This window comes from Balaenoptera borealis (assembly GCF_965194805.1).
Source record: "Balaenoptera borealis genome assembly, chromosome: 1".
NCBI lineage: Eukaryota > Metazoa > Chordata > Mammalia > Artiodactyla > Balaenopteridae > Balaenoptera > Balaenoptera borealis.
This window is the reverse complement of record NC_138860.1, coordinates 102,981,200-103,006,636: the sequence shown is the minus strand read 5'-3', so window position 1 is coordinate 103,006,636 and position 25,437 is coordinate 102,981,200. Positions and strand designations below refer to the sequence as shown.

Genomic DNA, 25,437 nt, shown 5'->3' with positions numbered 1-25,437 from the left:
CATGATCCGTGTTGCAGGAAACATTTACGCAAAGTGCTCTCAGAGACTAATGAATAGAAGGAAAATTAGTTTTGTCTTGAGGGATGACTTCAAAGAAGAGGGAGTATTTGAAAGATGAATTTAAGTTATTAAGCATAGAAAGGGAAAAAAGAAAGAAGAAATGCAAAATAAAATAGACATGAAAATGCATGCTAGGGACTTCCCTGGCGGTCCAGTGGTTAAGACTCTGCACTTCCACTTCAGGGGGCACCGGTTCGATCCCTGGTCGGGGAAATGCGATCCCGCGTGCCACATGATGAGGCCAAAAACAAACAAAAAAGCAAACAAACAGAAAACCCAACAAAACAGAAAATGCATGCTATATTCAATGAACTCTTATTAGGTTAGGATTGCAAAGTTTTGAATAAATGGTGTGAGAATAGTAAAAAAATAGATAAAACCAGATTAGGAGGGATCTTCAATAGCATGCTAAAAAGTTTGAGGTTTTTGCCCAGGATTTTCAGACCATTTATCTTGAATTCTTGGGATTCATTAGAGGTGCTCCAGAATGTAGTGAATAAGAAGATTCATGGGGCAAAACTCTAGACCTTTCACCCTCTACCACTCCCATGCCTGCTTTGTCTCAAGAAACTCTCTTTTTATCTATGGACTTCATTGCAGAGAAAACAATAAAGAGCCATTACTAACATGATAAAATAAACTGATAATCACTGCTATATGCAAAGAGGAGCCATCAAGTGTTTTAAAGAAGGGGAATGATGTGCTGAATTATGTTTTTTTTTAACTTTTTTTTAATTGGAGTATAGTTTCTGCTGTACAATGAAGTAAATCAGCTATATGTATACATATATCCCCTCCCTCTTGGACCTCCCTCCCACCGCCCATCATCCCACACATCTAGGTCATCACAGAGCACCAAGCTGAGCTCCCTGTGCTATACAACAGGTTCCCACTAGCTATCTATTTTACACATGGTAGTGTATATATGAATTATGTGTTTTAAAGTGCTATTCTGATGATCTTGTGGAGAATGTGCAGTTTGGAGGAAGTAGACATGAAAAGCAGGGACACCAGTTAGGAGGCTGGTGAGTTGAAAAAGCCTCAGTTAAAGGCAGTGGTAGTGCAGTTTTTAATAAATGCATTTAGGAAGCATTTTTCAGGTAATGCAGAAAAAAACTGGATGTGAATTAAAAAGGGAAAATGTAGCCAAATAATGATTCGTAAGGTAATTGCAAAATTTTCTCTGATGCAAATTGCATAAGAAAAGCAGGTTTGGAATTTAGGGAAGATAATGAGATTCATTATGAACATATTAGGTTTGAGGTATTACCAGAACAATAATACTTAGTAAGCAGCTGAAAATACAAATTGGAGCATGAAATAAAAGTTAGAAAATCTTCAACAGAATCCAGCTAAAGACTGGAGAGCAGATGACATCCCCATAGGACAAGTGTAACAGAAAAGAAAAATGAAACAAGACTGACCCCTAGGGAGTCAATCATTTAAGAGGTAGTGAAGGAGAGTAAAAAGAATAATTGAGAAACAGAGAAAAAGGATCAGGAAAGATCAATCAAAGAATCCAAACTAAAACAGAACATGAGAAAGAAGTAGAATTTGATTCAACAGAATCAAATTCATCAGAGATGAAATAATGTAAAATAACTCAAAAGAAGCCACTAGTTATTGGGATGAGAAAGTCATTAGGGAGTTTTGCAAAAAGTTTCGGTAGAAAGGCGGGGAAAGAAGTCATATTTGGTATGTAATTTCAGGGCTGTATTATCTTGGCTCATCCTGTATTTCATATTACTTGTTGGGTCAATTTATATTGACTTAACAAGTGCAGAAATTACCTCTGTTAGAAGTTCTCAAAGAAATAAATAAAATCAATGGCACAGAAAAATTACTAAATTTTAAATTGTAAAATTAAAATTTGCATTTAAAATAAATCCCTGAAATTTTTCAAGTTTAATTTCTTCATAAAAATAGGAAATATTTCCTATTTTTTCCTAAGGAAATATTGAGAGAGCATACTATATATCTGAAAAATGTACATGGAACAGTAAACACAGACATTCTGATAAAACTACTAGATTATAATGAAAGGAAAATATCCTTTAGGCCTCTAGGAAAAGTCACTTCTAAGTGAAGGAAATCAAATTATTATTAGACATTTCAATAATAATAATTTTATGCCAGAGGACAATGAAATAACACATTTAATACTCTAGGAAAGAAATGTGAGCCTGTGATTTTATATCCAAATAACTGACTTTCAAATAAAAAGACTGTGCACTGTTATAAATATAGAGGTACATAGTATTTTCACAATCACTTCCTCAGGAAGTATTATTTCCATACACATTTCCTGTGGAATCTATTAAAGAATTAGATTAGTTTACTAAATGACAGAATAACATCAGCATGAGTACTGGTGATAAACATAAAAGATACATTTTCCTTCGGAACCAAGATTAGACAACGATTATAAAAAAGGACACAAGTGGTTATAATCACTATTATCAAAGAGTAAAGTATGACATACCTATCGCTCTGATGATGTAGAAAGAGTATATTCATTAAAAAATAAGAAGAAAAGTGAAAGGATCATATGAAAGGTAGAATAAACTTGTTTCAAAGTTATTAATTGAGACTAAAATTTATTATTATATATCAGATACTGTGGGAAAGGGAGGGGAGGTCTAACAGCTAATTTCCTTCTTGCTCACAGGAGGGTACCAATACACAGTGAAAGGAAAAAAAGGTCATCAACTTTATATATAGTTATTAATGAAAAGCAAATATTGAAATAAAAATAAAAACCCTCATATATAAAAATAAAGGTTGAGTAAATAAATAAACCACATAATGAAATGATTATATAAACTATATAAAATGGTTAACCCAGAACAAACATATCAATCATATCAACAAGTTCAAATGAGCTTAACTAACCTATTGAGTAAGAATATTTTCATATTGCCTGGCAAGCAGCATATTAGATAGTAAATTGGCAAAGGGATTCATTTTCTTTTTTTTTTTTAGGCCTCGCAGTGCAGTGTGCAGGGATCTTAGTTCCGCCCCCTGCATTGGGAATGTGGAGTCTTAGCCACTGGACCACCAGGGAAGTCTCCAAGGATTAGTCAAATAAAATATGGTATGTCCACCAATGAGACAGGGCAATAGATGGTGTGGCTGTCACATAATTAGATACAAATTATTTTTAGTTCATCTGAAGCAACCACCATTCTGAATCTTATATTCACTCTCTCCTTTATTTTATAGTATAATTTTATTGCACCTATATGTGTACTATAGAGTATATTTTTGAATTTTAATTCTTTTGATTTATTAAAAATCATGTGTTACGTCTTCCGTAGGACTTATTTTTCACTTCTATTAATGCTAACATCTATGTGGTTCTACTTCATTTGCTCCGACTGCTTCATAATAGTTGTAGCTGTGTGTGTGTGTGTATGTGTGTGTTTGTAAACTTATTCGTCCTCTTTTCCATTGCTACCCACTTTTTTTTTTTTAATTAATTAATTAATTAATTTATGGCTGTGTTGGGTCTTCTTTTCTGCGCGAGGGCCTTCCCTAGCTGCGGCAAGCGGGGGCCACTCGTCATCCGTCATCGCGGTGCGCGGGCCTCTCACCATCGCGGCCTCTCCTGTTGCAGAGCACAGGCTCCAGACGCGCAGGCTCAGTAGTTGTGGCTCACGGGCCCAGCCGCTCCTCGGCATGTGGGATCTTCCCAGACCAGGGCCCGAACCCACGTCCCCTGCATTAGCAGGCAGATTCTCAACCACTGCGCCACCAGGGAAGCCCCATTGTTACACACTTTTTATTCTAGGTTTCTGCTATTGTAAATAGTTTTATTGTGGGTGGATAATCCTGTACCTAAATGAGGTAAGGAAATATTTTCATCCTTTTTCACATAGTTAATTACGTTTTCTAACTTATTTTGTCACTCGTTTGACCTGCCAACTCTGGCTTATTCCAAGTTTCATACTTGCATAGGTCAGTGTGTGGGCCCTCTATTCTGTCCCCTTGGTCTATTTCTGTCAATATATCAAAAGCTTAATTACTATGGTTTCATAAGTGCACTTCTCTGCTCTAGGATCCATCCTCCTATCTCTTCTTAGTTTCCTATTGTCTTTCAACAGATCCTCAGCCTTTCCTTGTCTTTCAGGATCTTGACACTTTTGAAGTACTGATAAGTTATTTTTCAAATTCTCTCAGTTTGGGTTTGTCTGATATTTTGTCATAATTGGACTGTGGTTATGTTTCTTTGGCAAAAATACCATAGGAATCGTATTGCATTGTATTGTATTGTACCATAGGAATGATATTGTGTTTTTCTGAGTACATCATATCATGGAGTTCATGATGTTTTTTACTGGTGATGTTGTCATTGATTACTTGGTGAAGGTGTCTTCTGTGGGCTTCCTCTAGCATTACCATCTATCACTTTTTAGTTAATAAATATTTGGGGAGAGATACTTTGATATGATGCAAATCCCATTTCTCCTCAAGTTTGCACTAACTTTAGCATCCATCAATAGATCTGGTTTGCAGAAATGATTACTGTGATATTTGCTTAATGCTGATTTTCTATTTTTCTCTTTCCTTCCACATTTATTAACTGGAATTATATGATAAAGAAGAGCCATCTCTTATCTCCAAATTGAGTATTTATTTATATCAGTACAGACTTGTGGATATTTCTTTTACTTTATGGGTTAAATTTCAATATTATCATTATTTATTTTGATGTTCGGACTGTTCCAGTTTGGACCATTAGAAGTGCCTCCAGGTTAGCTCCTGTGTTCTTTTGACAAGCCCTTATGTTTCTTTGAGCATTTTCTTATTTTCTGGAACCAGGCTCATTTTTTCTGCATAGTCCTGGAATTAACCACTTCTCCAAGAAGCCCCAGTTCCATTTATTGGTGAATATTTAGAAACCAAGATAGAGATGCTAGGTATGCATTTGGAGGCCATTTTGAATTTAAGAATCACATCATATGTTAAAAAGCAAGATTCACACTCACCAAAGAAAAGATGCTTTCACTCTGAGGGAAATATGGGAACTGAAAATGAGGGAGATTCAGATTTTATACACACATGAAGACCTGTTCTCATTGAGTATAATTGTCCACATTATTTTAAATATTAATTCCCTTTTCTCTTCATTAGCATATGCAGATGATTTTGTCTAAGTTAAGTTTATATGGTACAACCTCACTATTGTATGAAATTCCAGATTAGGGAAAGGTTTTCTCATCTTGGGGGAATCAGGGAAAGTTATTCTTGTTCATTGACTCTTATTGGCAATTGAGAAAAAATCCAATGTTACAAGCAAAAATTAAATATATAAACAAAATAAGCAAGGAAAGGTGGCTTTTGTTTATAATTTCACATATCCTTGGGAAGTACAGGCCTCAGGGACAAGTGGAGCTACGAGCCCATTTAAACATGTTCAGGACTCTGGCTCTGTCTAATGTTACAGCTTCTTTCTGTGTTGTTGGATACAGGTTTCAAATTACTTTTTTAGGAACTTCGCTTCTGGCAGCTGCCATGCCTCCTGTAGCATAGCTTAGTCATCAAATAGGAGCTGAATCTCTTTATGCAGCCCAATCAACAAAAGCATGAAGATGGACTATTTGGCATGGCTTGGACTATATGCCTATCCCTGGACAAATCAACAGGGATCAGAAGATGTAAATCCACAATTAGGACCCCTCACTAGAATCATATATGGTAGAAGTGTGGGGAAAAACAGTTCCCCCCAAAACGGAATTTGGTCTCAGAGAATGAGTACTCAGAATAAAAACCAAGGTCTCTAGTCTTAGACAATAATTTAAAAAATAGCAACAGATCCATTACATGGGTGGGTGGGTGTGTTTATGTGTGTGTATTAGGGAATATTCTGTGCAAATGAAATTGGAACCTGGAAGTCAAGGAAGCACAGGAAAGCATGATGTAATCAGAGGAGCCTGGAGAGCAGAAAGTATGTGGTGTACAGGATGTACAAGATGTTAGGAGATGAGGTGTGTGTAGCAAGAATATGAAGTATGTCACAGGAGATAAGTTCATAAAGAGCTGGGTTAACAATTTATTTGTTTTATTTTTTTAATTGAAGTATAGTTGTTGTACAATATTATTAAATTATAGGTGTACAATATAGTGATTCAAAATTTTTAAAGGTTATATTCCATTTATAAGTTATTATAAAATATTGGCTATATTTCCGTGTTGTACAATATATCCTTGTAGCTTAGTTTATATCTAATAGTTTTTACCTCTTATTCCCTTACCCCTTTATTGCCCCTCCCCATTCCCTTTCCCTGCTGGTAACCACTAGTTTGTTCTCTATATCTGTGAGTCCGCTTCATGAAATGCTCAGAAGTTTGAACTTTATCCTGGAGTTGGTAAGATCTATTTATATATTTATTTTTGTCTTAACTAGGGCAGTGACATTATCAGATTGCATTTTGCATTTTGCAAAGCAATCACCTTGGCAGTGGTTATTGGATGGGTCAGGGGCAGAAACTCCTGTTTGGGTGAGGAAGGAGAGAGCTCCACCTAGGGGCAATAAAAAGGGGAATAAAAGGAAAATCAACAAATTCTTCAAGCTTATTTTATTTGAAGGAAATGGTAAGTCAAATAGGACTCCTGGTTTTGGTTTGGCCAAATGAGCAAATGGTTGTATTATTCACAAATAGTGTGATCATCCATCCTCATTTGCCTAAGACTGCCCAAGTCTACATGCATTGTACCTGCATAGGAATTAATTAGTGACCCCTTCACTCTCAAGTGTGTCTTGTCTTGGTCATGAGATTATTTATAGAGAGTAAGATTACAGAAGCAGAAATGGGTTTGAGGGCGAAAATAATAAACTATTTTAGAATACATGTTTGTGCTACATCCAATTGCAAATGACCATACCAATCTGATTAAATGTGCCAGTGTACTATTAATTTACCTATGTTGATTAGATCAGTTGTTTTGCATCCTGAATGAGATTTGGTTCCTAAGTGGAACTGTTTGCTTCACTTTGTTCCTTCTCTACTGACTACCTCTTTAGCTCTAACCAACTATCTTGTAAATGTACAGACTTAGGCACAGGAAAGCTTGAGTTAGAATATATGTATCGATTAGCACCAACTTACTACAATTCTTGGGAAAAACCTCACAAACTACAGTCCTAATGGTTATGGTCAATAGCTGCTTTTGCATGTGAAGTAAAGCATATGTGCAGTGAACATATTTTCTAAACCAGAACCTTAGATATTTGATCTGATAAAATTGTTTTGTGATGCTTCTCAACATAAAATGCAGAAAATGAAGTAGACTATAGATAGTAAAATATTATATTTTCTGGAATTTTAATGATTTACATGGACAAAGGAAGGAAATATTTGAAAAAATACATTTTCCTTGAAGTATAGGAATTATAGTCATCATAAGATTTCAGGATAATTTAGGAAATATTCTTTGATTTCTTATCTTTCTTTTAAATTTTTTTAAAAAAATTATTTATTTATTTATGGCTGTGTTGGGTCTTCGTTTCTGTGCGAGGACTTTCTGTAGTTGCGGCAAGCGGGGGCCACTCTTCATTGCGGTGCGCGGGCCTCTCACTATCGCGGCCTCTCTTGTTGCGGAGCACAGACTCCAGACGCGCAGGCTCAGTAATTGTGGCTCACGGGCCTAGTTGCTCCGCGCCATGTGGGATCTTCCCAGACCAGGGCTCGAACCCATTTCCCCGGCATTGGCAGGCAGATTCTCAATCACTGCGCCACCAGGGAAACCCTTATTTTTTATCTTAATTAACACCTTTAATGTAAATTATATTGATTTTCTTACTTTCATTTACCCTTTCACATTTCTTTCTGAACATCTTCCACAGAATATAAAATGTAGCACAGTAATTTAAAAATTATAAACCCTTTCCCCTGAATTTAATTAAAAATATTTGCTTTGTTAGATTTCCTCCTATATTATGTATATACATTCCTTAGATGCAAAATAAAAAATTAAACCAGAATATCTTGAAAAGAAATTCATTTATTCTTCAAATACTTCACTCAGCTTCGGGATATATTCTTGTTTCAACAGCTATTTACTTCATAGTTTTATAAATGCTTCTGCTATTTTCCAACATAGTATTTACTGCAAAGAAAATTTGTTATAATTCTACAAATCACTTAAGAATTTAAAAAATGCAAGTATATAAATATTCTTCCTAATTTTTGCCATGTGCAAAAAAAACACAGAACCTGATCATTCCAATGAAAAACTAATAGACATCCTGAAAAATAATGTTAAATATTCATCTGAACCCCCTAATCACTGTGAATTAGTGAACAGATACAGGATAAATTGAGCTTTAGTGATGTACTATAAAAATAGTAGCTTAAGAATTTTTGGCTTTATAAAGAATGATAGAAAGTTTCCCCATGTGACTGATGGTAAATATTTTTAATATAAGAATGTAAGTTTAAGCTTCAAGAATTCATGGAGATGGGGAGATGTTAGTCAAAGTGTACTAATTTCCAGTTATAAAATGAATAATTTAATGTAATTTAGTGTACAGGATGATGATTATAGTTTAATAATATTGTATACTTGAAAGTTGCTAAGAAAGTACACTTTAAATGTTCTCACCAAAAAGCAGAGAAACAAAATGGTAACTGTGTGAGATGGTAGATGTGTTAACTAACCTTATTGTGGTAATCTTTTTGCAATATACATGTATATCAAATCAGCATATTGTATATCTTAAACTTACACTTACTTATGTCAATTATATCTCAATAAGGCTGAAGGAAAAGAGGCAACTGAACACTCAAATTATAAATAATGCACATTTGCTCATTTGAAAAAAAAAGAATTCATGGAATGAGAATGTTGTGATTTATTTTTAAAAAGGAATAGGACCTATAAGCTGAATCTACCGTGGTTCTGATAACAAAGCTGATGTGTAGGTGGTAGGTTGTTGTATTGAGCTAAAAAGGCATTTCATAAAAGGAAGAATCAGATAGGAAAAAGAAAGAGCAGGCAGAAGAAAGCAGAGTGAGTTGACTCAGGAAATGGAGGCAGAGAAAGCCTCATGAGAAAAGACATGACAGTAAGGAAGGAGACATGACAGGAGGAAGCCAAAGAAATAATAGGACAGATTTGGGTCTGGAGAGAGTGGAAAAAACACTGAAAGTGTTGTTAAAGTGTGATTCCACATAATAACTAGTGGAAAAACCTGCTTCTGAAATGAAGAGAAATACTGGTCACATTTTTAATGTGGGCATTATTCTAGTTAATATGGTGAGATAAGATACCTGTAGCCAAAATTGTGTGCTGTAGGAGGTCATATGACTGAAAGCTACACTTTCATTAGAAACTAAGAGATTTCCTATTATATGAGAAAGATACATATATAGAACACGCAGGGCTATTCTTCCCTCCCTTTTCCATAGCAAACAGGTAATACATTGTGATCCTTTTCTCTTTGGAGCCTGGATGTGGTCTCACGACACTTCTCATTACAGTGCTTCAGAGGACCACTGCCAACCAAAGCTGGCACATGACCGACAACATCTTTCCCTGATCTATGTTGAATCTGTAAGCTTGTACTAGTCAAAGCAACATAATATAATCATATTATATGACTAGAAGGGCATCAAACAACATTGGGTTTGTCACCTGCCCACAATTGTTGAATCTTTGCATTAGAACCTTCCCAAATTCTGACCTACAGTGCGGCTAAAAACAGAACCACTGGGAGAGGTTTTATAAAGGAGGGAAAATTCTTAGGTCTAACATTTGGGCAGTTTGATGCTCTTTTCTATTTTCTTAATCTTCTTCCTAAGATGAGTATTATGGATTGAATAGTGTCCCTCCCAAATTAAGATATCAAAGCCCTTACTTCCATTACCTTAGAATGTGACTGTATTTGGAGATAGAGCCTTTAAAGAGGTAAGTTAAAATGGGTTCATTAGTGTTGGTCCTAATCCAATATGACTGCTGTCCTTATAAGAAGAGGATTAAACACAAGACAACACAAACTGAAGGGTGACCATGTGAGAACACAGAAAGAGGGAAGAAATCTTAGCTCTCACAAGAAATCAAGCCTACTGATACTTTGACGTTAGAACTCTAGCCTCCAGAATTGTACTTTTTTATGGCAGCCCTAGTAAACTAACAAAATGAGAAACATTTCCCAGTTCAACACATCACTTTAAAATGCAAAGATTTTAACTGACAGATCACTCCATTTTTATAAATTCTGCCTTTCCCCCCCCCCATGACTGCTTTTTAGAGGTAAAATTGCCATGAAATCAAGCCAAGAATTTATCAAAAGCTTTGTTTTTAACTGAATGTTATGTGTCGCAGATGATTTTATTAGTGGAGTCTCCTATCAACACTACATTTTGTGTCTTTAACTACTGTATATTGTGAATTAGCAAAGCATTATCTCTTTCCTTCATTTCATTGCATAGTATATTTTTACAAAAATATAATGCATAGCATATTTATACAAAAATATAATTTTTCCCGTTCATTTTATCCAAATGTATTCCATTGTATTTAATTATCTTGCTTATAATTTTCACTGAATATACTTTCTCTTTATACAACAAGTAGTATACTAGAACTACTTTTTACCTTTCTTTTGAATTATATATTTATTTTCGTTGCTTTTGGCTAGTTTTGAAACCTGATAAAGCACTTAAGACGCTATTTTCACATTTTGTATAATTTCATGTTTAACATTCATAGTCTGTGCATTGGTATACAGACATTTGATGATATAATTGTTGTTTCTGATTTTCTAATTATACTTTTAAGTTAATTAATAGGAAACTTGTTCATCGTTAGGTTTTGTTATTTTTTTTACAGCCCCTTCCTCCTGTTCCCACATCATTAGTGGAGTTCTATATAGTACACTTTTCATGCATATATCTGAATATATTTTTCCCTTTAAAATCAGGTCTACAAATACTCAGATCAAAAAGATATATTCTTTCTAATAATTTTCTCAATAACTTTGGAATGTGGGTATCCTCATCCTTATTTTACAGATATGAAAATGTGGTGAAGATAATGGGTTTATGTCCAAGAATGGAATTGCTCTTAAAAACTAGGAGTAATATCACTTAAGAATCCTAAAGAAAAAGAATTGGTCATCAAGGCACATCTGACTCAACTGGTCATATCTGTGAATCTACAAAGATTTTTTAAAATTAATAAGCTCATTATTTTTCTTGACACCCACAAATAACACCAGCATTTCTGGCTTCTTTTCAAGCAGGAAAGATAACCCATTACCCAATGAGACACAGATATGTGTCCATATTTATACATTCAGACACACATGAACAACGATTTTAAATTCTATATCTTATCAAAACAATTGCAAATCACTCTCAAAGTAACATGCTTAGATTTTTGAACCATCTACCATGCTTGTTTACCTGCTGAATATGCAATTAGCCTTCAAAACTCAGGCCAAGGATTACCTTTTTATAAAGCATCTTCAGACTCTCTCTGATTAGCAAGGACTACTCCTTTCTATGTAAAACTTTGTATTGTTGAATATTTGATATCCTATTGTCTGTATTTATTTGCATTACTGCATTTTATTGGACCATAAAAGCTCCTTGAGTATAAGAACTTATTCATCTTTATATGTTCAGTATTTAGCACTGTTTGGCAAATAAGTACTTGAAAATGTGTGCTGGATTAAAGAATAAATATATATGAAGTGAAGTCTCTAGATATAAGCTAAATGAATATGGTTTTTGCAGGGTTCAAACAACCTAAAAAATTGTGTGCTTGCATTTTTGCATTGAAAAGTGAAGTGTGTTAATGTCTCTTAACTGTTTAAGAGATGGAGCTAGGCTATTAGAAATAAGACTAATGAGTATAATGCACATGGACCATATCTCATTTTTGCGCCCCAGCGCCTACTACAATAGCAGTAAGGGTAAATGATTAATGGATAAAAAGATGATTATGTGTTCATTTTTTACTAAGAAAATAAGAATATTTGCAGTTTTGAATGAGATAATATGGAGTCAATATATTTTTGAAATTGCTAGAAGTGTTAAGTAGCAAATATAGAATATGTAGCGCACTGATTTTTTTAAAAAATCAAATCTCTGATTATGTAATAAACTGGTTTGCTTACCTCTCACTCTTGGTACAATTAGTATATAAGGTGAAAGAAAAAGAATACACCTATTCAGATAGAATTGTGTTTTCCTAAAATAGATAGAATTCTTTGCCAGGATTCTGAGGGACAGCAGTGTTACGACTAAGTGTATGTAAGGGCAATTTAACTGAAATATCTTCCATATTTCTGATCACTGGTGGTAGTCTGGTTGGCTCATGAGCTTCTACGTCCTTACTCAGTGCTTATGAGTGTTCCTTTTGCTTTGCCACACAATACCAGAGGATGACTTTTCCAGATGGAGGATAAATATTCTTTAGTCAAAGATATAGAAAATGAAGCTAAAAAGGAAGGAGAGAACTTTATAATATAATTTCAGCATATTTGCATTTCATCATCATTTATGTACTTCACTTTCTATATATTTCTAACTAGCAGTCTCTATTTCTGCCATCAGGAATCTATGCATTGCAAACTCAGACTTGTGTAAAATGATGAAATTCTGCTTCCTGAATTTTAAATGCAAAATCTGTCATGCTCATTTACATGAGAGGAAATTTGTGGTTATGGCCAACAGCCACATTTCAGTACATTCAAAAACATATTTAATTATGAACAAAAAAGTATAATATTTAAACAAATCAAATGGCATACTTTTTGTACACAAATCAGTTGCATTTTTGGTTATTTCCTCCTATTATTATCTGACATTTATATTCTGCTTTGGTGAACTTTGTTTCCTCACTGTCTCCCACTTGCCATCATTCTTCAATCTTAGCCTGTGGATCTCTAACAATCTGGAGCACCCTCACCTTTCTTTTCTTCACTGTTCAAGTTCTCCATATTTTATAAGACTAAACACTTGTTTTCTTCTTACCAAAAGCCTTTCAGAAATATTTCAGTCCCACTTAAATTTCCTTTTTGCACCTACTGACAATCACCTCCTTACTCCTTCTTAATTGTTTTAAATAAATATATCTTATTTCTCTACAATAATAATGAGACTTTTAATGACAAGGACTATGTCCTATAAATTTTTAGTGTTTTCCATTTCACTAAACTTAGTGGTAAGAACAAGATTCAACAAATATTATCTGAAATGAAAAAAACAGATCTTGAAAAATGCATTTTATAGTAGAAAAACAGTTATCAAATCTTTATGACAAATGCTTTAAGACTGAGGAAGAATAAAATTGACATGGCAGTATAATAGAGGCTACTAAATTGGGAGCTGACATTGTGATCACAGAAATTGTATACCCTGATGAGGAGGTTAATATAGAACACACTCTCTTTTGGTTATCTATTGCTGAATAACAAACCTCAAATCTTAAACCAACAACAGCCATTTATTGTCTTTCATGGTTTTATGATTTGTCTAAACATGTTTGGGTGGATCTTCTGTTGCATGTGGACTTGACTGGGGCTGCAATCACCTGGAAGCTATATGGAAACATCCAAGGTGGCTGACTTGCCTGTCTGACAGTTTAGTAATGGCTGTTGTCTGGGAACCCAGGTGAGGCTGTTGAGCAAAGAGCCCTAGTTCTCACTACGTGGCCTCCCCCTATAGTTTTAGGGACAGCAGTGTCTCCCTCCCTATTAGTAGAGAGGACCTCGTCTCTATAGCTTTGGTTTTTCACAGAATTACAGTTAGATTCTAAAATGGAGTGTGGCAGGTGTGTGAAAGTAGCAACCACAAATCTCTTCAGGTACAGCTTTAGAAGTTACATAGCATCACTGCCTCCAGATTCTGTTGGTTAAAGCAAGTAATAAAGCCAGAAAAGAAGAAATAAGGAAAAACATGCCATTTCTTGATAGGAGGAGTGGCAAAGAATTTTGCTGTCATCTTTAATGAAAAATCATCTCTTTGATTTTCAACTAAAATCCTGGACATTCATCAGATGACTACCTAATTAGCTGATACTTTGAAGTTAGACTTTTCAACTTTTAAAAGTTAATATAAATGACTGCACTGGATTTTCTATCTTGCAATGTTAAATTGCACTTAGATGACTAAAGTATTATTTTTAGTGAGGAATATTTCATAATATTAATGTGCTTTATCAGATTTGTGTAAAGCAAGTATAATTACCTCTCTTCCTATACTTGTACTATCATATATATAACTTTTAATTTTTGTTCATTTTTTCACCTGTCCACTGAAGAAGACAAAATCCAGAGATTTCTTACAGATTGTGCATCCCAAATGGTGGTCCCAGAAAACACGTCAATCAGCAGCACATATCATTAAAAGCTAGAATGGTTTCAGGTCATTGCCTATTTCTTTTCCAGTTTGACAGACCTAGCTGACATTATTCTCTGAGATTCCCACAAAGTCTCCTAAGGTGATATGATGTTAATAACTGTGTGTCCCTGAAATGTTAGGATATAATCTTAGTATAGAAACCACAGAAAACTGAAAGCACCATCAGACGTTTTCAGTACTGAATTGAGAATCTAGCATAATTTATCAGAGTTAGCAGTACAAATAAAATAGTTACTTGTGGTTTCTTATAAAAAGACTACCATCGTGGCTAGACTTAGAAAAACACTATCATTTTCATCAGCAACTACAAACCAAATACTATAAAGATTGTCTTAAATTTTCTTTCACACTGACCCTATGACTTAAAATGTACATCTTACAGAAAAATATATAAATAGTTAAATTATAATACTTATATAATTATAGGATATATTTCTAGCTTAGGGAAACAGAATACAGATTATTAAACTACTTTTATAATTTGTACTACATTTTTATCATTCAGTTTTTTTTTAATTCTTCATTTTGAAATAAATTCAGACTTACAAAAAAGTTACAAAAATAGTCATAGGATTCTTATATGCCTGACATTCAGTCTCCCAAAATGTTAAAGTCTTACATAACCACAGTGTGATTATCTAAACCAGGAAATTAATACTGATATAATACTGTTAAATAATCTACAGGTCTTATTTAACTAACATTAATTGTCACAGTATCCAATTCAAGATCACAAACTGAATTTAGTTATCATGTCCATTTCGCTTCCTTTAATCCCAGACAGTTTCTTAAATTGAAGTCATTTCTATCTGTGTTGAGAGAATGAAAAAAGTTCCTAAAAATACATGCAATATTATCATCATTTTTCGAGTATCAGTATTAATTCCCCTTTATGTATTAGGATCTGAAAAAAATTGTGAAACTGTGTTCAGTTGCTTTTTAGTCCCCAAAATAGCTTCTTACGAAGTGAGAGAGTGGCATAGACTTATATATACTACCAAATGTTAAATAGCTAGTGGGAAGCAGCCGCATAGCACAGGGAGATCAGCTCGGTGCTTTGTGACCACCTAGAGGGGTGGGATAGGGAGGGTGGGAGGGAAATGCAAGAGGTAGGGGATATTGGGATATATGTATATGTATAGCTGATTCACTTGGTTATAAAGCAGAAACTAACACACCATTGTAAAGCAATTATACTCCAATAAAGATGTTAAAAAATAAAATACAATAAAATTTAAACCAGTAAAAAAAAAAAAAAAAAGCTTCTTACAGATAGATGATATCCAAGGTAACTCAACCATTTCAAGGACATGAGTTTGGCCACTAGATGACAATAGAGTCCTTTTCTTTCAGTCTTGCCCAGGTTTCCAGTTTAAGGATTACCACCAGTGGCATCTTAACCAAAGGCTTTATAATATTCTAATACTATCTGGAGATGACACATTATGCTAGAAGATTCAACACTGTACAGATCACACTGTCTTATAATTATCTGTTTTAGTGTCTGTCTCCCCTACTACACTGTGAAGTACTTAATGAACCTGGTTATCTTTTATTTATTCTTACATTCATGATATCCAATACTACAGCCAATAATATATAGTTGACTGTCAGTACATACTTAATATATATATTGCATATATATTATATATTTATATATATATATAAATATATTATATATATATATCTCCATTATACCTTTAAAACAACTTTCAAACAAAATAAGGATTAATAAATTGCCAAATGTTTTATGTACACTCTATACCATTTAATGCTTTGTTTTTCAACAGAATTGAGATTTATCTCTAAATCTGTTCTTTGCAGGCTGGTTTGGAATTCTTTATTGGTCAGTTGCACCAGAAAACAGTACTTAGTAATTGTCTAGTCTTAATGTTGAAGGGTCTTCTATCTGACTCATGCAATCCTCTTGATCATCTTTTAACCAATGGTGACAATATAATCTAGGTTTAGACCAATTAAATGTAAATAGAAGTACACTGTGAGCTTCATATAGAGCTTTTGCTTTTCTTATATAGATGTCATCTTGTTCCCTTCTTTCATCTTTCCATTGAAATGAGTGCAATAAGACTCCTTTATAATGAGGTGCTACATTAGTCATCTTGTGATCACAGGAGACACAAGTGAAAGCCAAGGACAACAGCCAAGATTATAGTTCCATCTTTATTGAGCTCCTGAAGAAATGACAGCAATTGCCTACATCTGGAGTGTTTGTATATGAGATAAATAAGCCCTATATGTTTGTGCCACTGGATCTGGGCTTTCTGTTACTTAAAAGCTTGATTCATTCCAAATGGATAAAAAAGTCTGTAAGTAATTTGGAAGTAAAAGCTATTATTCTTTGTTAACCAGTTTTTAAATTCCATGAACAGGTAACGTGTTTATCTTTACTTTATATTAACTTTATAGTGACTAGCAGAGAGCCTCATACATATTAGGGAGCTGAAAAATATTTGCTTAGTAGATTTATGAATGAAAAATTTCTGAAATTTCTAGGCGAAGCTTATTTTAAATTGAAGTATTTTTTTGAAATGGCCATCCTTACTCAGAAATAAATAAATAAATAAATAAATAAATAAATAAATAAAAATTTCAGGAATCAATAAAAATATAAAACAAAAGGACAACTTATTGAATGGGAGAAAATATTTGCAAATGATATGACGTGTAAGGGGTGAATATCCAACATACGTAAACAGCTCATACAACTCAACATCAAAAAGACAAACAACCCGATTAAAAAAATGGGCAGAGACCTGAATAGACATTTTTCCAAAAAGGACATGCAGATGGCCAACAGGCACATGAAAAGATGTTCAACATTAGCTAATCATCAGGTAACTACAAATCAAAACCACAATGAGATATCACCTCACAACATCAAAAAAAACACAAATAACAAATGTTGGCAAGGATGTGGAGAAATGGGACCCCTTGTACACTGTTGGCCAGAATGTAAATTGGTGCAGCCACTGTGGAAGACAGCATGGAGGTTTCTCAGAAAACTAAAAACAGAACTAACATGTATGACCCAGCAATTCCACTCCTGGGTATATATCTGAAAAAAAGGAAAAACACTAATTTGAAAAGATACATGCACCCCAATGTTCACAGCAGCAACTATTTACAATTGCCAATATATGGAAGCAACCTAAGTGTCTATCAACACTTTATATGAATGGATGAAGAAGATGTGGTGTATATATATATACAATGGAATACTACTGAGCCATAAAAGAGAATGAAATTTTGCCATTTGCAGCAACATGAATGGATTTGGAGGGTATTAAGCTAAGTGAAATAAGTCATGTATCAATGTCTTTTGGAATTAGAGTTTTCTCTGGATATATGGCCAGGAATGGGATTGCAGGATCATGTGGTAACTCTATTTTTAGTTTTTTAAGGAACCTCCATACTGTTCTCCACTGTGGCTGCACTAAATTACATTCTCACCAAGAGAGTAGGAGGGTTCCTTTTTCTCCACACCCTCTCCAGCATTTATTATTTGTAGACTTTTTAATGATGGCCATTCTGACTGGTGTGAGGTGATACCTTATTGCAGTTTTGATTTGCATTTCTCTAATAATTAGCAAACTTGAGCATCTTTTCATGTGCTTATTTGCCATCTACATGTCTTCTTTGGTGAAATATCTTTTCAGAACTTTTGACCAGTTCTCAATTGGGTTGTTTTCTAATTCTTGAGTTTTAAGAGATCTTTATATGTTTTGGATACCAGTACTTTATCAGCTATGTGTTTGCAAATATTTTCTCCCACTCTGTGTCTTGTCTTTTTGTTCTCCTAAAAATAATTTATTTTTCAAGAAAATAAATTTGAAGAACAATAATATAACAATTTTAAGCTGTAGTCATAATTTGTAGAGATTCTCCACAGCAATAAAACATTATGTAACTATAAGTATTTACATGACTAAGGAAATATAATAAATAATATAATATTAAATAATCCTCAACTATTTCTGGGCAAATTACCTCCCATTATTTGAAATAATTTCTGAAAAAATGTGTGCTTATGGTAGTGTTGGGTATTGGTATTGTTGATTAATGGAGGTAAAAGAAATAAGATGCTTCCAGGGTTTTTTAGAATATAATGTTGCCGTAACTGACAAATGGTTTATAGCTATGAGCTCTTCCTTGTTTCTAAGTATATACACCACAAGCAGAGGTTTGGAACTTTTTTAGTGTTACAGATGAGAGTGGGTTTCATGAACTATTTATTGATAAACAACCTATTTATTATTGAAAAATAAGGAATTCAATAATGCAAAAAGAGTTAATTCAATGTAATTTATGCCCACTGGCCCAATTATAGGTTGATTTTGATCAAGTAACTGAGAATACAGCTGTATTAGGCAGGATTCCCAGTTTCAAGCAAGCTACCTCTGGCGCATTTAAACAAAACAAACAAACTTTTTAACATATTCATAGCACAATGTGACAAAGATGGATAGCTATGGAACAGATTTGTACTTTCTATTCTGTCGGATAGAGTTGTTGCTGAGGAACTGATGCAAATTATGGACTATATCTCCCTTCACCTGTGAATCCATGTGGATCTGGTGGCTGGATCTCATCTAGGATTGTGAGGATAAGTGCTGTGTGTCACTTCATAGAATGGCTTTAAAATGGAGTAACTTCTTCATTCCCATTTGTTCTTGCTTTAACTGCAGATACTGACAAAGCCTTAAGGGGAGATAGAACATAAAGATGAAAACAGCCCAAGCCATCCACTAAGTAAAATACCATCTAAGTTCAGTAAGTTGATGAGAAAGAAACTTCTATATTGTAAACCACTGAAGTTTTGAGTAGTTTATTCAAGCAGCTACAGTTACCTTAACTGATATATGCATAGATTTGCTGGAATTCTAGATGATCAGGCTTGGAAAACTGGCAATGATAATGGAAAAGTAAAAGTGAAAACCACAGCCAAATCTCACCACTGAATCAGTTGGGTGAAGACACTTCTGTTTCCACAGCTAAACACTAGAAATTGTAACTTTGCCACTGGCACTGGACACCAGGTTCAGCTGCTGGCTCTGTGGCCCCTGGCACACCAGGACATTTGAAGTTGCTGCAGTCTCTGCAGCTACTATTAGAATTTGTTTTCTATCACATTTAATTTATTGTATAAATAACTTCTGACTCAAAGTCCCAGGTGAAATTGGATGAGCTTATGTCACATACAGGTGTCTAGTGTGCAATGTTGGGTGTTGGAAAAATGAGTATCTGCCCTTTTGGGCCTTTATAGTGGGAGGTGATCACCTAAATTTCTATGCTGAAGAGTCATCTGATTATTAGGTTATTCAGATATACACTAAACTAGCAATTAAGACATTAATTCTGAGAAGTGTACTAGTTACCCATTACTGCACAACAGATTAATCCTAAATATGAAGGACTAAAACAATAAAATTTAGTATCTCACAGTTTCTATGAGTTAGGAATTCATGAACAACTTAGCTGAGCGGTTGTGTCTCACAGCCTCTTATGAGAGACCTGATAGGGGCTGCAGGAATCTGCTGGCTTGACAGGAACTAGAGGATCTGTTCATAAGATGGCTCACTCACAGGGTTGTTGGTAGGGAGCATAGGTGGACCTCTTCATAGGATCACCAGGTGACCTCATGACATAGCAGCTGGCTTCCCCTGAACTACATAATCCAAGACAGAGCAAGAGAGGCAAATGACACAATTTCTATTATGACTTAGCCTTATATATAAGTCATACACCATCACTTTTGTCATATTTTATAGGTCACACAGACAAACCATGAAACAATATCAGAGAGGACTACACAATGATGTGAATATTGGGAGATAAGGATCATGGGGAGTTATTTTTTGGACAGTGGCCACCACAGGAAGAGTGGAATTTTGTCACTATATACTTCAGCTTTCACTACAGAATTTTAATTGTGGAATCAGTAAGGTACAAATAAGAAGAGGGTATTTTATTGATCTGGGTACTACCAACTATTTTTCTGAGTTTACCTCTTTAATTGCTATATCTACCGATTTCTGGGGTTCCAGTCAATTTTGCGGGGAGAGGAAGAGCTCCTCTCAGCTCTTAAAAATGACTGCCAAGGCGGAAGAGAGAATCCGAGTCTGGCCTCATTTCCGGTCCCGCCGCCTGCCAAGCCACTTCCGGTCCAGCGGCCAGAGCTGGGTGTGCCTCTGAGCGTCGCGTGTCTCCGCCGCTGGCCAGATGTGGTGTTGGGTGCCGCCCCGACTCTCCCGTCTTGCGGTGCCCAGGGCAAGGTGGCAGTAATGCTGACGCTGGCAAGCCAACTGAAGCGGGATGATGGTCGGTCTCAAAGGGTCCCTCCCGGGAGTCAGCCACAGCCTCGGACTCCACTCAGCGGGTTTCGGCGAGAGACAGTCTACTTGTTAAAGAGATTGCAGAACTTGAAGCTAATTTACCTTGTACATGTAAAATGCATTTTCCTCAACCAAACAAGCTTCATTGCTTTCAGCTAACTGTAACCCCAGGATTTTTTGGGTTTTTTTTTTTTTTTGGTTTTGTGTTTTTTGATAGATGAGGGTTACTACGAGGGTGGAAAATTTCAGTTTGATACTGAAGCTCCTGATATGTACAACGTGGTACCTCCCACAGTGAAATGCTTGACCAGGATCTGGCACCCCAACATCACAGAGACAGGCGAAGTATGTCTGAGTTTACTGAGAGAACGTTCGATTGACAGCACCGGCTGCGCTCCCACGAGGACACTGAAGGATGTTGTTCGGGGATTCAACGCTTTGTTAAGTGATCTTTTGAATTTTGATGATCCACTGCATATTGAAGTTGCAGAACATCATTTGCCAGACAAGGAGGACTTCCAGAATAAAGTTGAAGAGTACATGGAACATTATGCCAGAGGCTAGGACGAGAAGACTGCAGCGCCGTGGACTGTGCGTTATAAGTTTGTCTCCAACTGAAGCAAAAAGGGAGCCTCTTCCCCAGTCCTCGCGCTCCCCTCAGTCCCATTGGGTCCTCAAGTCCTGTGACCATGTTGTCCTGAGGAAGAACCTCTTCATGACTGCCCATTGTAGATGGAGAGTTCTACATAAATACAGCAAGAGAATTTGTTTGGGGTTCTCAAGAGTTGTCCCTTTACCTTAACATGCTTACTTTTTTGAAACTGTACTGTATAGGCTGGTGGTGAGATTCTCGAGAAGTTGTAATGAACTCAGAATTGAGGCTAGAGCTTGCTTCTTTCCCTTCTCCCAAAGTCAGTTCCCTGCACAGGTCATGCTAATGATGTGCTCAGTGTAGCTCACAGATTGGCAATCAGAAACCCACTACAAACTGTGATTGGATGCAAATTCTCTTAGTTCCTTCCACAAATGTTAGCCTTGCCTAGATGTCATGAAGCTTCCTAAAATGCATAACCATTCACTGTAGATCACTTACTGAAATGCGTATTTTATTTAATGTAAGTATGTTTTGGAACAGATTTGTAATTTGTACGATTTAGTGCTTTAATTATTTTTTTCTATTCTCAATTTAGTTTTTATTTTCATTGTATAGAGCAGACAGAAAGATGTTGAGTCAAGCAACTATTGAAGAGAAATACAAAGAAAATATGAAAGAAAAAAAATGACTGCCAAAAGCATTGCTGATAATTTCTATACCTTCATATTTCCAAGGCAGTATCAAGCAAATGGGCTGGTAAGAACTGGTAAGAATGAAGAGGTAAGATGAGAAGTTCATGCTGTTCGGTTGTCTGGATGACAGTTAAAGCACATCATTTAGATGCCAATGCCTGAGGGAGAAAAAATTACAGAAATATGCTGAGTATCCAAAAATAATGATGGACATTCAGGACCAGGATGGAAAGCATGTATATTGGGAAAATACCAGCAGAGTAAAGAATGCATGGTTGGAGTAGATAACAAGGAAAAGTGCAGAAGGATATAAGGCATAAAGTGGAATGGGGGAACAGATCATTTAGGGTTTTATAGGCAATTATAAAGACATTGGATTTTACTTTGATATAAGAATATTTTGGAGGGATTTAAGTAAATGAAAAACATTTAAAAATAGCTTAAGGAATAAGTGAATGCAGAGAAATAGAATAAGAAGATAATGCAATGATAGAAGCAAGAAATGATGGTTGGTTGAACTCTAATAATATCTCGGAGTTGGTGAGGCTGGATCAGATACTGGATATATTTTGATGGTGCATATGATGTGAGGTATGAGAGAAACAGATAAGCCACAAATGATATCAGGAGGTTTGCCTTGAGCTCCTAAAGTAAGGGAAAGTTTTTTTAAGAAAAACCTTCTTTTATTAATGATGGGGAGGATCAAGAGATTGGTTTTGAACCTGTTACATTTTTTTAAGGCAAGCTAAACATCCGGGGAAATTTTGATTAGGCAGTTTGATATACCAAACCTGGACATTCTGAGGTGTAGAGGAAGAGGATGGAGAATCAGAAAGGAGACTGGGAAAGAGACAGGGTGGTGTCTCAGAAGCCAGTTGTAGAAAGTGAGTCAAGAGAATGGAACCATTAAATTGTACTAAAGGGTTGAATATGGTGAAAACTGAGTTTAGTCATTGTGACCACTAACGACCTTGACAAGCTTTGTTTTAGATGAATAGAGACTACAATCCTACTGGAGTGAGATCAAAGAGAATGGGAAGAAATGAATAAAAAGTAGCAAGGAGATATACTGCAAAGGAGAGGAAACAAAGGAATGATGTCTGTAGACGGATGGGTGGGGATGGGGGGAAAGAGAGGGACAGGGAGAGAGAGAGATTTTTTTTCCCAAGAGGGAGAACCCAAAGCCAAGTAGAAGTGATTGGTACCTAATTAGTTTGTGGAATTCAGACGCTTTATTTATACTTATTTAATCCTTCCTTGGTTTTCTTAGAGGGATAGTTTACATGTAGCTGAATTTTCATTCCAAGCAGCTGAGACAAAATAGAAGTAAGAAGAAGATTGATTTTGTTGAAAAATCATAAGAAATCTGCAGCTCTACTCTCTTAGAAAACTCAGAAATGCAAGGTATATAGTTAAAATCTTAAATTTAAATACAAGTCTTAAAGGTCTCAATGTTTTATTCATATATTTGTCCATCAAAAACGTTCTTTTGGGGACAACAGATTTAGTCTCAGGGTGAAACAAATTCCACTGGCTGCTGGCACAGAGTTTCTCAATCTGTGAGCCACTGGACCTGGTGTTTTGGTAAGGAGTTCACAAAATCTAGTATAAGCATTCCATTGTCTGCAGACCAATAAATGAAGGCATTGTACCTTTAATATGTGACATAAATAAAGATATCATCCAAATCGAAAGATTGGGAACCACAATTTAGGGCTATAAAATATGCATATCTATCTCATTCTTGAGTCTATAAATTCATCCAACCATACTCTGAGTTTCTAATTTTGTGCAAAGCAATGTACACAAATAAAAAATGTATTAACCCTAAACAATTGTAATTTGCATGTTGTGCCTTAAAATAGGCTTTCAAAGTTATTTGAATAGTTTTACTGGGATCTGATAGTATCTTATTTCTGCAGGAGACAAATTGGTTAGAGACTGTATCTTGGCTTGTATAGCAATTACTTTTTAATCAGTTAGAAGTTGACAATTTACTACACTTTCTTACTTACATTACCTTGGTTTTGGAGTCAGTAATAGCAACAAGATACCTTGATCAGGAAAATCCTGGTATTTACAGTTGAGGTAATAGCAAAATAAGATAGTCCTTATCTGATAAAAATACATGCAAAGCAGCTTTTTTGTCTTACACAGTAGAAAAATAATAAACAGGTTAGTTCCCTTCTCTTTGTTCCCACAGCTTTAGAACTGTTTACCCACACACAATATAAACCAGATTAGTTTCTGATTACATAGAAGGTGATTCATGCTATTTGGGGGATTACATTATATTTTTAGGATTATATCATATTACAATATGTTTTTATTGTGAACATTTATACAGGAACATTATGGAATAATGAATGACTATATCCTAAAAAAATACAATACACATTGACTTAATTCCTTGAAAATACTTTATAATAAGCATTTCTTATGATTTATAGGGAAATTTGTAGTTTCTACATTTAATTTATTCTTTAACTCACTATAATTTGGATTCCTTTCTTAACATCCCACCACCTAAATAGCTTTTAATAAAAGTTGTCATTGAACTACTAACTCTGTCTGTCTTTCTCTCTGCTTTTTAGGTTTTGACGTCCAGGGAATCTGTCTGGCATTTTACACTTTATGCACAATTCTTCCTTCTCGGAAGCTCTCCTCTCTGGGCTTCTGTGACAATACAGCTTTTGGATCTCTTACCTTTCTGAGTCATCTTTCTCAGTTTCTTATTTTTTTATCTGCTTGTTTGATTTTTTTAATTTTTATGCTCTTTGTTCATTGTTTGTTTGTTTGTTTATACTCTTTCTTATCCTGATCTTTAGATATTTTTTACTCTGAAGGCTTTTGCATTCAGGTGACATCTTTAAAAAAAATTTTTTTTAAACTCTACCAGTACAGTATTTCTTAACTCTGACTTTGCATTACAATCACCTGGGGAGATTTTACAAAACAGGATTGCCTGGCCGCCCCCCACAGAGATGTTGCTTCAGAATTTCTCAGGTAGATCCTGGGTGTTTTTATTTTTTTCAAAGCTCCATAGGTAATTTTAAAGTATAGCCAGATTTGAGAACCAGTGCTACTTACATTCTCCCGGAGTGATCTCATCCACTCATAAAGCTTCAACTACCTGCTCTACACAGAAGATTTATAAATATGTATCAGCAGCTCTAGCTTCTCTCCTGAGCCACAGGCTTGTTATAGATAATTGCTCAGTTTGCATTCCTTCCTTTCTTCACTTCCTGAATGTTTTCGAGTGCTACCAAGTGCTAGGTGCTCTGCCAGACATAGGGATTCAGAAATGAGCTAGATATTGTTCCTGCCCTCAGGGAATTTAAGTAATATATGAAATAAAGACAAAA

The 25,437-nt window shown here is 35.1% G+C and overlaps 1 long non-coding RNA gene and 1 pseudogene across 2 annotated transcripts; both read left to right on the top strand.

Moving 5' to 3' along the window:
• Window positions 1-809: 809 nt before the first annotated feature.
• LOC309626330 (NEDD8-conjugating enzyme UBE2F pseudogene) lies at window positions 810-24,778 on the top strand (annotated as a pseudogene). The gene is made up of 2 exons (XR_014249671.1): window positions 810-3,154; window positions 19,139-24,778. The product of XR_014249671.1 is annotated as an NEDD8-conjugating enzyme UBE2F pseudogene (transcript).
• Window positions 3,645-24,778, top strand: LOC309626477. The gene is made up of 2 exons (XR_014243221.1): window positions 3,645-6,428; window positions 21,996-24,778. It is a non-coding gene; the product is annotated as an uncharacterized lncRNA (long non-coding RNA).
• Window positions 24,779-25,437: the final 659 nt, after the last annotated feature.